The sequence below is a fragment of the Coloeus monedula genome, assembly GCF_965178545.1.
Source record: "Coloeus monedula genome assembly, chromosome: Z".
In the NCBI taxonomy this organism is placed as follows: domain Eukaryota; kingdom Metazoa; phylum Chordata; class Aves; order Passeriformes; family Corvidae; genus Coloeus; species Coloeus monedula.
Genome location: NC_138822.1, coordinates 10,582,958 through 10,589,842, shown reverse-complemented (window position 1 = coordinate 10,589,842; position 6,885 = coordinate 10,582,958).

The following is a 6,885-nucleotide window of genomic DNA, read 5'->3' as shown; positions in this document are numbered from 1 at the left end:
AGTCCAACACTCCTACCAAGGCAGGGTCACAGTTTAGGAACCGTATTCCTACGGAAAAACACGTACTTGTGCTGCTTTCTCCCTTCCTTCCCCACTGTTGCAGGATGGAGAGGAGAACTGGAGGCACAAAGAGGTAAAGATCACGGGTTGAGATACAGAGAATTTACTAGAAACAGCAATGAAATAAGAAAATGACAACAACAGCAATACTAATAACAGAGTGTACCAGACAGGTGAATAATTGACATAGGATTGCTCAGCACATGGAACCCAGCGCCACCTGAGGGCACACCCTGTACACCTTGGTGAAAAATCCTGTGCCCCTCTGTGCAGGGTGTGAGCTGGTATAGAATAACCTGGCTGTGCACCTTCTGGCTGCTGCAGAACTTAACTCTGCCCTGGGCAGAACCAGGACATTCACCTAGAGGCAGGGAAAACGGGAGTGTATCCAGGTGGGTTTTAAATGTGTCCAGTGATGGAAACTCCACAACCTCCCTTGGCAGCATTGTTCCACTGCTTTTCCATGCTCAAGTTCTTCCTCATGTTGACATGGAACTTCTTGTTTGATTTTATGGCCATTATTCCTTGTCCTGTCACAGGGCCCCACTGAAAAGAGTCTGGGACCATCCTCTTGGCATTCACATTTGAGATACTTGTATTTATGAGGTCCCCTCTCAGTCTTCTCTACTCTGAACTAAATAGGCCCAGCTCCCGCAGTCTCTCCTTGTGAGAGAAATGCTCCAGACCCTTCATCATCTTTGTGGCTTCTGCTGCACCCTCTCCATTAGCTCCTTGTCTTGTACTGAGGAGCCTAGAACTGGACACAGCATTCCAGATGTGGCCTGACTAGGGCCGAGTAGAGGGGCAGGATCACCTCCCTATCGACCTGCTGGCACTGCTCTTCCAGATGCAGCCCAGGATCCCGTTAGCTCTCCAGGCCACAAGGGCACTGCTGGCTCATGGTCAGCTTGTCAGACACAAAGATTCCCAGATCCTTCTCCACAGAGCTGCTCTCCAGTAGGTCAGCCCTTGACCTGTACTGGTACCTGGGGTGTATTGGGTTGAACCTGAGTTGATGGATAGTCTTTTAGACTAATGACGCTTCTCACAATTTACATATTTAAACCGCACAGAAAGGCGGGATTTTCCTTTTTGTCGGAGCTCGCTTGCTGGGAGATCGGGGGGCTCCGGAGCCTCCCGGCCCCGCCGGGCCGGGCCGGGGCCACTGCCCCTTTCCCCCTTTCCCAACGCTGCGGCACGAACCCTGGGTGGCTGAGGGGAACTGTCCCAGAGCCACAGGCAGCTAAAACCAGCCATGGACTGCTCACAGCTAAACCAGCCATGGACTGCTCACAGCTAAACCCAGCCATGGACTGCTCACAGCTAAACCAGCCATGGACTGCCACAGCTAAACCCAGCCATGGACTGCTCACAGCTAAACCAGCCATGGACTGCTCACAGCTAAACCCAGCCATGGACTGCTCACAGCTAAACCCATCCAGCGCGGCTTCTGGGGACCGGCGGGTCCCTCTCCTCTCCACGCGGGGCCGGCGGAGTCAACGGGAGCCAGCAGAGCCTCCTGTCTGCAGCCAGCACACTTCGTGCTGAACTGAAGAAGACACCACACAGCCAGCAGCACAAAGGGAGCGAGGCTTTCCCCACCGTAAAGCCCGAACAAGAACACCCTTCAGCATGGCGGCTTCAGAGTCAGAGAGAAAGAGAAGTGAGTTCCGTGGGACAGAGCTGGAAATGGCGACGGGAGAAAAGAGGGCGGTGCCGCGATTCTGGCGCGCAGCTTAAAAGAAACCTTCTTGCATGCCGTGGTAAGAAACTGTAATACCACAAACTGTTTGTCTCTTTAATCCATTTGAAGTACAAGGGGGGATGGAGAATCTGCGTGTGGCCTGTGAAGATTGTGAAGAATGCCGATGCCAGGCTATATAGAAGCAGTGAGAAGCTTTTAGAGACTTGTGGCGAAGAATGCCTTTGTGTGCAGGCCAAAACAACTCATCCTTAAAAAGATGAATAACCCCATGTGATGGCCCATGTTTTGCAGTGTGAAGGAACTGTGAGATTTTTTTCATGGAAGAGATGTTTTACACACAGCAGATTGATTGTTTCCGGGCGGGTCTGCTGTTGGTGGCAGTTTAGGAACCATGTGCAGCTGAAGAAAACCCTTTTTTTCCTTAAGCATAAGAGAGAGACTTTTCAAGAACTGGAACACTGACTAACATCCCATGTTCTGTTATCCTTTGTGTGAGCTGGGTAAAGGGAGAGAAGTGCTGGAAAGGGAGGGAGGGGGATTTGCTTTAATTTCTTGTTATTTCTCTTTACTTTTAATTCTATTAGTAATAAAACTCTTTCATTGTACTGCGACTGTTTAAGATTTGTGCCTGCTTTGCTTTCTCCTAATTCTTATCTCACAGAAGGAAAATAAGTAAGTAATGAATATTTTGAACCAAAACCACTACATGGTGTTATTCCTCCCCAGCTGCAGAACCCTACATTTGCCCTTGCTCAACCTCACTAGGTTTCTCTCCACCCAATTCTCCAGCCTGCCAAGGACTTACTGAATGGGAGAACAGCCTTCTGATGTATCAGCCCCAGTTTCATATCATCAGCAAACTTGTTGAGGGTGCATTCTTTGTCCAGATCATTGATAAATAAGTTGAACAAGGCTGGATCCAGTACTGACTCCTGCGGAATGCTACTGATCACAAGCCTCCAACTGGAACTGGAGGAGAAACTCTGCTGGCCATCAGCTCTGCCATTCAGCCAGTCCCTGGTCCAGTTCACTGTCCATTCCCCTCATGCACATTTCCTGAACTTACCTACAAGGATGTTATGGGAGACAGTGTCAAAAGCCTTGAAGCCAAGGTAGACAACATCCACTGCTCTCCCCTCATCAGCCCATCTTGCCATGCCATCACAGAAGGCTATCAGACTAGTCGAGCATGATTTCCCCCTGGTGAATCCAAGCTGACTACCCTTGACCACCTTCTTTTCTTTTACATGCTTGGTGATGATTTCTGGAATGATCTGTTCCATCCCTTTTTCAGGGAGGGAGGTGAAGCTGACAGGCTACCAGTTTCCCGTGTACTCCCTTTTTGAAGATGGGGGTAACATTGGCCTTCCTCCAGTTATTAGGCACCACTCCTGTTCTCCATGATTTTTCAAAGATGATGGAGAGTGTCTTAGCAACGGTATCTGCCAGCTCCCTCAGCTCCCAACCCTCTTTGTCCATGGGGAAAGCTTCCTCTTCCCAGCCTTCCTCTCTTAACCCTGAGGTCTGGGGTTCCTGAGAGCCAGAAATAAAGCAGTAAAGACTGAGGAAAAGACGGCATCCTTGTATTTTCTGTCACCAGGACACCCATCTTGTTCAGCAGCACCCCCACATTTTCCATAATGTTCCTATTGCTCCTGATGTACTTGCAGAAACCTTCCTCTTGTCCTTGATATCCCTTGCCAGACTCAATTCCAAGTGGACCTTGGCTTTCCTTGTTGCATCCCTGCATACTCTGATGATGTTCCTGTAGTTCTCCTGTGTGGCCTGTCCCTTTTTCCACATCCCATAAATTGTTTGAGGTTTTACTAGAAGCTTCCTGCTCATCCATTCAGGTCTCTTGCCCACTTTGCTTGAATTCTTTATCATGGGGATACACTGGTCTTGAGCTTGGAGGAAATTATGCTTGAATGTTGACCAGCTCTCTTGAACCCCCTTATCTTATAGAGCCCCCAACCCATGCTCCTTTTTGAAGAGGCTGAAGTTAGCTCTCTGGAAGCTCTGGGTTCTAGTCCTTGATGCTTTTCTTCCTCCACATAGGATCCTGAGTTCCACCATCTCATGGTCACTACAGCCAAGACTGCACCCAGCCTTCTTATCTTTGGCCAGTCTCTCCGGATTGTTAGTAAAAGGTCCAGCAACCCCTTTCCTTGTTGGCTCCTCCTCCACTTCCATCAAAAAGTTACCATCAATGATCAACTTCCTGGACTGGGTGTGCTGAGCCATATTGTCCCTCCCACAGTATCAGCGTAGTTGAATTTCCACAGGATAAGCAGGGTCTGTGACCCTGAGGCTGCTTCCAGCTGTCCACAGAGAGCCTCATCAACTTCCTTTTCCTGATCAGGTGGCCTGCAGCAAACACCCAAACCAGTGTCACCCATATTATCCTGTCCCTTAATTCTTAGCCGTAATCTCTTAACTCGTTCATCTGCCCCTGGACAGAGCTCGATACATTCCCAGTGCTCTCTCACTTAAAGTGCAGTGCCACCACATTGCCTCGCTGACCTGTCCTTTCTGTAAAGTACACAGCCATCCATGACAACATCCCAGTCATGTGAGCAGTGAGATCACAGCCCTGTGACCACACACAAGGTTCTAGTTCTTTTTTATTCCCCATGCTGTGTGCATTTGTGTACAGGCATTTCAGAGAATTCGTCAAGCATCAAGGTTCCATGGAAGGGGCGTAAGAGGATTTACCATAGCCATACACACCCTTGACGCGGTTAGCCCTATGATTCTCATCCTGAGAGGCAGCCAAGGGACATCTGTTGCTGCACTGGTTGACATGACCAACACCCCAGGAGGAAGCAGTGGCAGGAGCATTGCCACTTTGAACACAACACATCCCCTCCCCCCAGTCCTTCTGTTTAAAGCCCGTCTCACCAAACTGGCCAACCTGATGCTCAGGCTTCTCTTGTCTTTTTTAGACAGGTGGCACCCATTCCTCCTTAATAGGTTACCATCTTTAAAGCACAGCCCATTGTCATAAAAGCCAATGTCATGAAGCCAAATCTTTATCTGCACTATGTGTCTGCTTCTAGCTGCCTCTATTTCTCCAGCTGATAATATAGATGGGAAGAGGACTTGGGCACTGATATTTTCCACCTGCCTCACCAGGGCTTTATGGTCGTTTTTCATTTTTTTGGCTTGCAGTGTCATTTACACCCACATGAGAAAGTAGTAGCAGGTACTATGACCGCCACTGACCACTGTCCAGGCTAGCCCCTGCAGTGTGCGACAGGAGTGGGCAGCAGCTGGAGGCTCTTGGCTTTAAAGCTGCTCCTCAGGAGCTCAGCTCTGCCCAGGGGAGCTGAAGCTCCAGGCACAGCGGCTGTCAGCAGTCCCGACGAGGGAGAGGATAAAAAGTAGCAAGGAGACTTCCACACGGAATAACCCAAGTTTACTGGAGGCAACTCCGAGGAGACAAGCCTTGAGCAGCTCCAGGGAACCTCTTATAAAGGGAGGTGTTACAATGGGGATGGCTTAACTGGGGACCAATAGAAATCTCTGAGGGAGGGATATGGACGAGGATAGACATTTCCTTGGGCCAATAGCCTCAAGGGGAGGAGGGAAAGGGATCACATGCCCCAATGGAACGTAGAGGTTTAGGGGATTTCCAAAGGGGGAGGGAGGTATCTAGAGGGGTAGGGTCTCGGGGGATTGATGGGGACCATATAAGGGTAAACTGGGAGGTTTCAGATGATGGACACTGGACCTTCGGGAACAACAGGAGGGGTTTGGGTGATTGATAGGGAAAGAGCTAGAACAAGGGGAGGAGAACAACCATGTAGGGAGCACCGGGGGAGCGGCTTGGGTGTGGGGCAAACCAGCTGGGAATAGGAGTGGGGAAGGTAGGGATGAACCATTGGGGTACAGAAAACTTACATAAAAATACAGTAAAGGTATCGCATCACCACAGGAAGAGGACTTGGGCACTGATATTTTCCACCTGCCTCACCAGGGCTTTACGGTCGTTTTTGATCCTGCCCATTTTTTGGCTTGCAGTGTCATTTGCACCCACATGAGAAAGTAGTAGCGGGTACTAGCCCGTGCTCTTGGCAAGCTGGGGTGCTTTCTTGGCAAGATCATGCATCTTAGCCCCCAGCAGGCAGCACGGATCTCCTGCCTCTCTACCCGGCTGGCAGATGGGGGACACAGTGCCCCGTAATAGAGGGTTGTCCTCTATAAGTAAGCTTTTGATTTGGCTGCCATTCCCTAGTATGTTGTTCAAAGATTTAAATGACAGGCTTGTTTTTTGATTGGAATATAGTAAAACAGACAGAAGGGTGTCTGGGGAAGCACTTGAAAAGAGCTGTGAAGAATATTCTGAATACCCCACCAGCACATGAATGCAGGGCTGTCTGGTGCTTCCCCGGGTGTTTACCATCAGGGGAAACCTGAGATGGTTCGTGGTCTTTGGCTCAGCTCCTGCTCAGCACCAAGTGTCTGAAAGCCTATTTTGAGGTTCAGAAAAACAAATGGTGCATCTGTGTGAGAGAAAATTTCAGTTTGCACTGGAGTCTCAAATTAGAAAGAAGTGGCTTTGAGTTGGCCTGAAGGATATTTCTAGCTCCTTGGCAAAATAGTAAGCCTTTATGTGTATTTATTGCCCAACTATAGACATTGCTCTGAGCAAAAGCAATTTAGCCTGAAAAGATCCATTTGTTTAGCAAGCCTGCCTGGTTTGACAGGCTTAGTCCTTGTTCTTAACCCTTTTATTCCTCCTGTCTCCCATAAGATATTTGCATGGGAGAAGTGGGGGGCTCAAACACTACAAAAATACTTCTCTCAGAAATTAATTTTTTCTTGTCTGTTAATTAAATTCTTCCTCTCTTTTGCTCTATCATACCCATGTCAGCTCAACTTTTGTGCAGCTAGTGGGTTGCCTGCCCTTTTCTCAGACCTGAAAACAACTACAGCTGCAGTATCCTCTGCTCCTCTGTTCACTGATGAAGAAAGGAAGAAAAAAAATATACAGAGCTACATTTAAACTATCAGATGAAGGTGAAGAGAAGGTGCTCTAGGTAGAACAGAAAACTTTCAACTTGGTAGGGAAAAAAAAAAAGGAAAAAAAGGAAAAATAATTTCAGAAGACAGGGAAA